Below are 11,961 nucleotides of genomic sequence, written 5' to 3'. Positions count from 1 at the left end.
TGCAAAGGTACACGATTGTACTTAACTCACATAAAAGGTACATATTCACTATTTTCGCACTTCAAATCATATCCATAGATCTTCCTTCACGCAGATCTAGCCCTTTCCGAGCAATTAGTTACAACAGATCTATCTAATACTTCGTGAAGGTAGTTAATTTTTCTTATCATGCATAAATATTATAGATCCCATAGTTTCATGCATAAAATACACTTTAATTCATAGAAAATAGATCATTGAGTGAAGATGCATAAACTTAAAGAAAGATAAGAAACAAGGAACGAACACAACAGATTCGATCCAAAACAATCCTTATTATATTTAGCATTCAGTTACAGATTCTGTTCACCTTTCACACCTAGCTACAAGGGCTTGCACACTTAGTTACAGACTTACCAAGGTCTCCGCGCACTCAGCTCGAGGAGCCTTACCCTTTTGCCTAAGGATAGGAAAAATTTTTTCCTGCCTTAGCAACTTATCCTTAGAATGATTCTCTATCAAAGTAAAATCCTTAGACTCACTATGACTCAACTATATATAGCCTTTTCATTACAATACCATGGCCCTCGGCCCATGGGTTTGTCTCCAAACTGACCTTTCACTTACCCAAACAAGGGACTAATGCCCCTTTTACTCTTACTTAGCTTTGTGCTCCGCTTCCTTATTTCGTGAAGACTTTACATTCTTTTACATTTTTTTTTTACAAAAATTGACTTTAGTAACAAAATTTGATCCTAGAGATCCCATCTCAACATAATACAAAAGGGCTTTGAGGTTGTTGGGATGGAAAATCCCAAGGAAAATCAGAGTCCTATGGAGGAGACAAAGATTTAGAAGCTGGACATGGAATCAATCTTCATCATTTCCATCAATACAATTACATCTCTGCAAGAAATGACAGTGAAGCTACAAAAATATGAGTTCTCTCCACAAGAAGACTAAGAAAAATCAACCCCTAGAGGAAAACTCGACTTGGTACTTATAAAAAATGATTAGGAATCATTCTGCACGAAAGGATGAAGTTTTCTCCACCAAAATCCCTTGATTAGTGGATTTGGTTCCTAACACTAGGAATCTGCATTAAATGGCAAGGAACACATTCCTGGATTTTATCAATCATTGGAGCTCCACAATTTGTGCCATAATTAAAAAATATCTTATTGATTTATTATTTAATATTGATTCTCATTTAGTAGGGAGAATGTCCCTAAATTATCTTGTCCTCCAAATCTTCATAAGTTGCCCAATATTCTCACAATATTCCAAAAAAATAAATAATATTAGGCAAAAATATGGAATTATCCATAAAGCTCCCTAATGAACATATTAAAGTTAAAAATACATTACCTAATGCAAAAATATAGGTTTAATGTGCTGAAGGATGGTCATATGGGCCTTAATTTGTGTCTAATTTAGAGGCACGGGCCTTAATTTATGTCTAATTTAGAGACCCATCATACCCCCATGCTGAAAGTGTAACTCATCCTTTGAGCAACTTAGTGAACTCATTGTGCCTCATTCATGACCTTGGCCGCCTCTCTCTTCTACATTCCTCAGTCCTTTCTCTTAAGAATTTTGGTTGTAAGTTTGTAAGGACAAGCACAAAAATGTAGTTTCCCTTTTCGTGATTGTTTAATAGTCTTTCAAGAAAAAAATAACTTTCCTCTTTGCAAGTGAACTCTGTTGGCTTGTATATCCATTTCATTCATATCCTCTCCCTTGAAACCTTCATTCCATTTTCACTCATTTTTCCAAAACTCTTTGTTCATAGAAAAAATCATAGTGTTTCTTGAGACAATTAACTTGCCTTCTTTCCTTTATTCAAAATGGGTTCTTAAATATTTTTATGTTTGGAAAGGTCTTCCCCATCCCTTTCCAACCTCCTTCTACCTTTTTCCACCGTTTGGACACCTCTGAAACCTTCAAAACACCTTTGGATGAGAACTAGGACATTCGATAGTAAATTTGTGTTTCCTGTAGTAAACTATAGGAAACCCTGTAGCGGTTCCTATAGTACTACAGGAAACCTTATATCAGTTCCTGTAGTACTACAGGAAACCCTGTTTAAACCTATTTTGAGCAGAAATGATAGTCATAGCCTAGGGTAGGCCCTCAACTTTACTTTCATGCCTTTCTCCCATTTCTATAACATCTTTTAGGGCTTGGACAAAAGATAGAAAGAGATTAGAGAAATCTTGTGAAGCCTCTTTTCATCACTGCAGTTTGAGTTATATTTTGATCGTGGATGCCTTCTTTCCTTTTGTTGCCTTCTTATTCTCTTTTGTGGCCTAGATGATTGCCTAATGTCCTTGGAGTTCTTTGTTTTGATTAGGTCTCTTTTAGGCATTTCCATTTTGGGTTTTAACACAATTTGTTCCTTTCTTCCTTCTTGTACCATCATTCTTCCTTCATGTAGCAGTCATTCCTCCTCTTTCAGGGTCTTCTAACTATATGGGAGTGATGAGAAATGATGTAGAGGGTTTGGAGGATGATGCCAGGTCTAAGAGGGAGTAGTGTAGGTTTGTGAAAATGGAGAGGGTGTGTTCTCTGTGTTTTTTCAAGAAATTTTCAGGGTGAGACAAAGTGTAGGTTTTGTTTTTGAAAAATATTAATTTTTTCTTATGAAATGGGATGGATGTACCATAAAAAGTATTCTGCAGTTTTGCAATTGGTTTGGTAATCCCTCTGTCTAGATTTCCAGAGTAGTCTCTTTCGTTACTTTTTAGACTCCTTAAAGGAAAAGGTCCATCTGAGCACTTGTCACTTCAGGCTCATTAAAAATCGAAGGCGACTAGAGTCATCTTTTGTTTTTTCTCAACTCTTAAAAATTGAAAAAACAAGTTGTTTCAAAGCGTCTAAAATTCATTTAATTTGGAATCATTTTCCCCTTTATTTTTAGTTGATCAAGTAATCCGCAATCATGGAGGAAATTCAATTGAAACCCTATCATTCGTGGAGGCTTACGAGTCAACCGTCTTTGTCTCCGGAAACAAAACTATTCCGAACAAAGCGAACTTGTTTAACCGGATCAAAGTCCCCCGGTTTGGTTGGAACAAGTGTTCTGACACCTTCAGAGACTCCGATTACTCCAAACATTTTTGGTATCCCTGCCTCTATACAAGAAGTTCCGCAGCCACTAGAGGACAATAGAACTAGTCCTTGTGTGAAGGTAAACACTTCTATTCCTGAACCGACTCCACCCACAGCTGATTCGGAAGGTGTTATTACCTAAACAACTGTTGCTGCAGAATCTATACCTCCTTCGGCACCGGAAATATTTTACAGACCTGACGATCTACCTCTTCCACCTGGGTTGATTGCAATAGAAGAGATTGCGGAGGATCCCCCATCTAGCACTCCATCGCATTTTGTAGTTGGGATCACCCTATATCCTTCTTCATCAAAAATTAGTCTACCGTTATCAAAAGTTCCTGTAGAATCGCTAGGAAATCTTTTGGATAGACTATATATGTCTGAACAATCGTCGACATCTAGGACTGTGTCATCTGACATAGCAGCAGCAGAACTTCCTGATGTCACTCCAAAAATGTTCTTCGGCGTACCGTCTGTCACAAAAAGCTCTCATTCGCTCGATGGAATCCATCCAGGGGCTGTTTCAAAAGTATGGTCTGTTCCCGTTTGTTCGTCCGGAATAATATCTGGAATTTCTTATGTTGAGTCTCAGCAAATTGATCCTTCACAATGTCAATTTGGACAGTCCGGTCCTCAAAGGCAAATCATTCCCTTAAGCACTGGATTACCGCCATGTGGGGGGCAATATGCCCTTTCATTGTCTCCTCTAGGAGAACAAACATACGAGAGTTCACAACAGAATAAAGGTTATGCTGGAATTAGATTCAGTGGTTGGATACCAATACTGCCTCAACAACCAAGAGTTGTATACTCAATGCAACAAAGTTTGCCTGTGTCAAATATCCCCACTACATCTTCTATTATGACAGTGTCGCAAGTACAAGCATTGCCTATTGTATGCCAACCTCAAGTCTCTCATGCCGCAATTCAACAACCCCTTGTCTCTACGATGCCACCACAATCATTGATTAGTGGCTCCTTAAGTAGAGTGACCCAGGCTCAAAAGGGTATCATTACCCATCATCTTGGTCAAACAGATAGTATTGGACAACAGCAAATGGTTTCACAACCATGGCTGGTGCAATATCAACAACCACAATTCCAACAAGTCTACCAAGGATCTGAGCACCAAATCTTTGCAAGTAATGGGTAGCCATTATTCAAAACGGTCAAAATCAACGATTTCATAATGGTTATGCCCATCAACCTTACCAAAGTTATCAACAACAAATGCATTATGCTGGTATGAAGAGACCCACTGCTCAGGCAATCCCATCTTATCCAGGGCATGCTTTGCCGAACCTGAATCAAGAGTTTCCCTTTGTGGCATCTTTAGAGTTACCAGATCTAAATCAGCTGACAAATGATCCAATCGCTTACGCCCCTTGGTGGCCAGCAATTCCTCATAAACTTCCATCAGATATTCCTAAATTTAATGGAAATTCGGGTGAAGATCCGTCGAACCATGTGATGACCTTTCATCTGTGGTGTTCATCTAACACTCTAAATGATGATTCGATCAGGCTTCACCTTTTTCAGCGAACGTTAACTAGTCCGACAGCAAAATGGTATATCGAATTGCCTAGAGCTTCATTCGATAACTTCAGCACCTTAGCCACAACCTTTTTAACCCATTTTTAGTTACCCATAAGGTATGAAACAGGAACAGAGCTTCTTACCAATTTCAAATAGACAACGGCCACTCACATATCTGATCATATTCATGAGTGGCGACATCGTCGTAGAATGGTGAAAACATATTTTCCTGATCAGCTGCTAGCTGAATGGTTTATTAAGTCATTATTACCTTCTATTACGGAAGATGTGGCAAAGGGAGGGGTCATCACTGAAGAGAAACTAATTTCTCATGCACAATATCTGGACTTGATATATACTCAGTCTGGCATGCTCTACGATAAAATCCATGATGCTCCTAGACCGGAATTCTCTGTTCCTCCCCCTCGTAAATCAAGCAAAGACTCTCATGCCGGAGAAGGCATGATAGGTGCGACTAGCACAAAAACCATAAAAGCTACATCAAAGAAAGCTCATATGGTTCCGAGTCAAAATGCAAATGAAGAGATTCTTGCCTCAAAGGTAAATGTCGTTTCAACTGACAAAGGCAAAGAACCAAAGCAACTAGGGGGCAAGAAGAAAAAGAAAGGGAAAAAGAAAAAATAGGAGGAGTTGTCTCCTGAAAAATCTTCTACAAACCCTTCTGGAGATAGGAAACCAAGTCATCCATGCTTTATATGTGATGAGGATCATTGGACGAAAGATTGTCCATACAAAGCTGAGCTTAGAAAATTCTTAAAGAGTTCAAAAACTTCGGCAGTATTCACTGATCCGTTTCCGAATCTAGGAACAAATATGGTTGCTAGTAACAATGCTTCCCCGTCGCAATTGCTAATGTTGTCAGTTTCGAAGTAGAAAAATGATGCTTTGATATCGACAAGGAATAAAGATTATGGGAATCCACAACTGTCAGACAACAAGGCTAATGATCAACCTAGTAGTTCGACAACAACTTCGACCGAAGTTGTGCCACCCATCATTCCTGAACTAACGATAAAGATGCCATAGGGAGTAGTACACTAATCGACATTTGATCCTCGTTCCAAAGCAGCACAACATTATAATATAGTGGAGGATCTGGCCCAATCGTCGTCCGCTATGTCGACACTTGAGGTACTGCAAAATTGCCCCTCGCAAAAGCAGGCTTTATTATCAGCGATAGGTGGGATTGACCGAATGGATTCCAATCTTGTGTCCTTTAATCACAAAGGATATTACCCTCAATTACCAGCTCAGCTAGCTTTCCTTATACAAGTGAAAGCCCTTAACAAAACTTTTCATTGAACAATTATTGATGAGGGAGCATCTACATGTATTATGTCAAGGAGCTGCTGGAAAAATTTAGGATCTCCACCCTTGTCGCGATCTTCGATGACATTAAAAGCATTTGATGGAAGAACATATACCCCATATGGGATTTTAAGTAACTTGCAAGTCGAACTGGGGGGAAAAACAATAGAAATAGATGTTGAAGTAATGGACGGAAACCTCAATTACAACATCCTACTGGGAAGGCCCTGGATATATGCTATGGCTGTCATTGTGTCAACCTACTTCAGGAAGATTCCATTTCCCTTCCAAGGAGGTATTACAATCTTCGACCAGCAAAAATTTCTTCCCAACAGTTCACAAGTTACGGGAAGCATTCCGATGATCCATGGAAGCCCTCATTCGCTTCAAAATATCAGATTACGCCTACTAAAATACCCTATATTAATGGGGACTTTTGCCCTACCACCTCCAATAAATCTGGCGGAAGTGGCAACGGTGGGAACCTACAATATGATATCTTCCATTCAAAAGATCTCTGAAAACGATATTAACATGGATCATATGCAAGTATTGCCTGCAAGCCCAATAGAAATATTGTAGCAATCAATGTTTTTGGCATGGGAGGAAAACCTAAATCAATGCTCATCAAGCGTTTGGATAGATAGGTCTAAGGAATATGGTACCCCTTCAGATCCTTGGTCGCAAGTACATTCTACAGACAAAGGAATTGTTCAGTCAATGATGATTGATGGGGCACCATGGGAAGATTACCATCATCGTTCCCATCTTCCGGATTACAGGGAAGGTACTCCTAGTGACCTTCATCATCCCTTAGTTTTTGATTTTCTATCAAATACTGTAAACACGGTGGATTCCGAACGAAACTTGTCCAATATTGAAGAGACTATCACCATAAATATCTCGACCAAAACAGATGTTGTAGAGAATATTCACGTTGGCAAATTTTGTTCTTCTTCAGAACTAGAAATATATTACGCTCTTTTTCGTGAGTTCAGAGATGTCTTTGCTTGGTCGTATGATGAAATGGCAGGCATTGACTCGAGCATAGTTGAACAAGAAATTAAGATGTATCCAGATGTCAAACCGGTACGACAACAGCTACGACAGGTGCACCCCAAGAAAGCCGCTGCCATCAAGGAAAAAGTTAAAAAACTTCTCCATGCTGGTTTTATTTACCTGGTTCCTCTAACCGATTGGGTATCAAATATTGTTCCTGTAATGAAAAAACAAGGAACGATTAGAGTGTGCATCAATTATAGGGATGTAAATCAAGCTTGTCCAAAAGACAACTACCCTACACCCTTCATTGACCAGATAATTGATGAATGCATCGGATGTGAAATCTTTTCATTTATGGATGGATTTTCCAAGTATAATCAAATTAACATCCACCCACAGGGCCAGTCAAAGACTACATTTATTTGTTTATGGGGCACATTCGCATATCGAAAGCTACCCTTTGGTTTAAAGAACGCAGGGGAAAAAGTTAAGAGGGAAATGAATTATGCCTTCCATGACATAAAGAGCATCATTCAACCATATCTCGACGATCTTCCGGCTCATTCGCGGAAGCAAACCGATCATCCGCAGCATTTGAGAGCGATATTTCTACATTACCGACACTACAAGATACGGCTCAACCCACACAAATGTGTGTTTTGTGTAAGCTCTGGTCATTTACTTGGCTTTGTGGTCTCAAAGGATGGGATTTGTCTCGACCCATGTAAGGTTCATGCAATCATTATCTGCTTCCGATTCAGGAACTCCAAGGGCAAGCAAACTTTCTGAGGAGGTTCATTCCAAATTACGTTGAACTAGCTAAAGGTTATACTCGTCTATTGAAAAAAGAAGTACCCTTCATCTGGGATCATTGCACAAGCTTCCTTTGATGCTTTAAAGGAATCCCTAATAAAAGCATCATTAATGTATGCCCCTGATTATCAAAAAGACTTTAACCTGTATCTAGCTGCAGCAGATACAACCATCGCAATGGTTTTAGTTCAAGAAGACAATGGAATTGAACATCCTATATATTATTTGAGTAGAAACTTAAATGATACAGAATTCAAGTACTCCTACATTGAAAAGCTAGCTCTCGCAGCTGTTCAAGCGATACAAAGATTTCGACACTATGTCCTCTTTTGAAAAACTACCATTTTGTCAGATTGCAACCCCATGACTTATATATTGTTGCGATAGTTACCGGGGGGCAAATATTCACTATGGATAGTAATTTTGCAAGAGTTTGATCTAAAATTCAAAAAATCCAAATCAAAGAAAGCCTTGGTTTTCGCGGAGTTACTATGCGATCTCCCATCGTCGTCCAACGATGCAACATCAGAAGAAGCGATCGTGGACGAATCTTTGTTTCCAATATCTTCAAGCAATCCATGGTATGGAGACATAATAATCTATCTCCAAACCCAAACATATAGGTCTAGTACCTCCCGCTCGGAACAACAATGCATTCGATACCAAGAAAAAGACTACATGATCGTCGGTGATACACTTTACCGCCGTGGTGTCGATACAGTTCTGAGGAGGTGCCTCACCCACAAGGGGCCGAAAAAGTCCTGAATGATTTCCATTCAGGCGTGTGTGGAGGGCATCAATCTGGTTACGCTACGGCGCAAAATATTTTACGAGCAGGATACTTCTGGCCAATAATGTTAAAAGATTGCATAACCGCAGTCAGAAGTTGCCATGCATGTCAAATCTTTGATCGAAAAACCAGAATACCACCCGCATCTCTACAACCAGTAGATGTTGTTGGGCCATTTGCCAAATGGGGCATATATTTCATGACATGTAACCCCACCTCAGCCGGGGGGCATGGGTATATCATAGTCGGAGTAGACTATTTTACCAAATGGGCCGAGGCAATGCCTACATTAAACAACAGCGGTGAAACGGCTGCCCTTTTTTTCTCAATCATGTAGTCTCCAGGTTCAGCGTTCCACAGGCCATAGTCACAGATCATGGATCGCATTTTCACAATCACATGATAGTTGAGTTGGCTACCAAATTAGGGTTGTCCCATGACAGCTCTACTTCATATTATCCGCAGGCTAACGAACAAGTTGAGGCAATCAACAAGGTCCTGAAGCGATTGCTGCAAAGGATGATTGGAGTCCATAAAAGGAGTCGGCACCTGATCCTGTACTCAGCCTTATGGGCATACCGGACATCGATAAGGAATACAACTGAGTTACACCTTTTCAACTAGTGTATGGCCTGGAAGCGATCTTACCAATTCAGTGTGAAATTGCGTCCCTCAAACTCGCAGTCGACCTTCTCCCCGGAACTTCAGAAGAGGAGGCTCGTTTCTTGGAACTAATCCAATTAGATGAAAACCATCGTGATGCCATTTTGGGCTAACAAAGCCCGTAAGAAACGAGTCAAGGCACAGTTCGACAAGAATGTCAAATCCCATGTCTTCTCAGAAGGTGATCTGGTCTTACTTTACGACCAGGAGTCCAATAAATTGGGAGCAGGGAAGTTCAAGCCTTTATGGATGGGCCCCTATATTGTTAAGCATGTATTAGCAAAAGGAGCCTACGAGTTAGTGGATTATGATGGGATTCCATTGGCGCAACCCTGCAACGGGTTGTACCTTAAGCGTTACTATGCTTGAGTCAAGATAGTAACCCCTGTGCTTTTGTTACATTTTTGTTTTCGCTAAGGGTAATCGTTTTGGTTAAGTGATCCGCTTTCACATTTGTTGCAGATGTCGGACCTATTGGAATCATTTGTTGGATATGCTGACAGAGCGAGTCATAGTTCACGGAGCCTGTCTTCTGTGGCCTGGGCCATTTCGATCCAAGAGGCGAGTTAGTGAGTTTCAGAGGGGTATGTATTGGTCAGTCAACGAACAATATTGCTGAATACTGCGGGTTGATAGAGCTCCTCTCTGATGCCATCACACGTGGCATATGCCGACTCGTCGTCAAAATAGAATCACAACTCGTCATCCTACAGCTCACCGGTATCTACTCCGTATGGAATCAAACTATCTATCGCATGTTCCTAAGGGTCAAGATTTTGGAAAGGAAGTTTGATTCTATTCGATATCATCATATTTCCAGAAACTTAAACACATTAACAGACTCATTGGAAAATTATGTGTTAGATAGACATTTGCAACATTTATAAAAGAAGCATTTCATCAATATTTACATCAAGATCATGTAACTTAACCAAAATAAATCTCCGAAAATCAAAAATATATATATAATTGTTTATGGTTTATACATAAAGTTCTGTAACCAAGACAAAATTGGTCAAATGACCCAAAACTCAAAATTCTAGTGGGCACCCTAGTCTAATGATGCTGGTGATAAGAAGTCACCACCTGTGCAATCATGTGTAAAAGCCTAGTCCATCGACTCGACACGCCAGTAGTATGTCGCTGCAACCTCAGATGTAGCTCGTCAGTCCTCACGTCTGAAATACCAAGAGTGAGACCCTCGACCTGACCCTGTAATGCTGAAAGAGTCTCGGCCACATCAAGGTCGCGAAGGATAGCCCTCTCCACAACCTCTCCTGCTGGAACGGCAGTTGGTGCTCTCAGATGTATTACTGGCCGAACTGGTCCAATATCTGCATGAGCACATGATTTTTGATTAGTCTTGATAGAAGAAGGCACGAGAACATTATAAAAAATGATAAACAAAGATATGGTCAAAGAATTTACCGATATCACCCCACTGCTCACCAGCCGGCAGCACCAAATCCGGGTCACCATGGAAATTCATACCAGCATATGGACACTCGGAAAAACCATCTCCTGACGGTTGAACCACTTGAAGAAGGTATTAGAGAAGGAAATCTGGGACTGACCAGCGTGTCGGACCATAAGGTCGACCCATCTCTGCATCCGTGGCTCAGTTGGTGGAAGTAAACTAAGTGAAATGTACTGTGGCTGCATCAGTGGGATCTTTTCCAAGGCGAAAGAAGTCAAAATAGAACCATAGCGGAAGTTCTTGGATTTTCCGCTTTTTACTTGGTCAGTTGTTCTTTCATCGTAGGGAGTATTGCGTCACACCAGTTGAACACCTTTGGTTCAAGGCATTCCAAGGCATACTGCATATAGGACCTGTTACCCACGTGAAGAGCCGCACTACTAGCCAGTCTAGCAAAAGTGAACAGAATGGCCCTCAAGGACTGGTCAGTGACATCTGGGATGTTGATATTGTTGTCCCTACTCGGCTGAGATCCCTCTCTGCAATACCGGTAAATATAATCTCTCACGGATTCACCCCCATGGACGAAACCTGATAATGAGAGAGGGCACCACGCCTCGATAAACCGGTCAAAAAATAGATGTCCACGAAAGTCAAGGGGATGGATTTGCCTCTGATCTGAAACACCTGGTTGGTAGGATCCCATGCATCAAGAAAATATTGCAACAAGTTGATCTGTTGCCTCATGCTAGAGATGTGGAAAAACTTTAGTAGGCCACAGTTTCGCAGTGCAGTTATCGTACCCAGATCATGTAAAGCAACCATGTCCTATTCTTCATGCTCGCTTCCTGCCATGTAACAACCATTTTGCTCTGATGAATCTCTGCAAAACAAGCAAGAGAAGAATCAGGGACCTGATTTGGCAAAAAACAGGCAAAAATTCCATGAGAAAACAGTGCAAAAGTTTCCCTTCTTGCGCCCATCGCACCCCAGCAGTGTACTGGGTGGGATGCATAGTGACTGGCCAATGGCCAGGCTAGTATGCATTGTACCTTTTGATATAGGAAGGGTGCAATGGAGCCAGGGTGAATTTTTCAAACCCCATGGGCTCAGAAAAATAGGGAAACATGCTCAGAATTCAAAAAGGAAGGAATGCAACTGAAGAGCTCAGGGTTAGCTCCTACTTGGTCCAGACGGTGCCAAGAATCGTCCACAGAATCTCCCAAAATCAGCTAGTGAAAATCAAGGGGGAAAAGCACCTCCAGAGCTCCAACAAACCAAAGTTCAAATGAAATGGTAAAATGAGGGGTAAAAACCA

This window comes from Pinus tabuliformis, chromosome J (assembly GCF_031772625.1).
Source record: "Pinus tabuliformis cultivar Carrire ecotype Pingquan chromosome J, CPIR1, whole genome shotgun sequence".
Lineage (NCBI taxonomy): Eukaryota > Viridiplantae > Streptophyta > Pinopsida > Pinales > Pinaceae > Pinus > Pinus tabuliformis.
Note: the sequence above shows the minus strand (reverse complement) of the source record.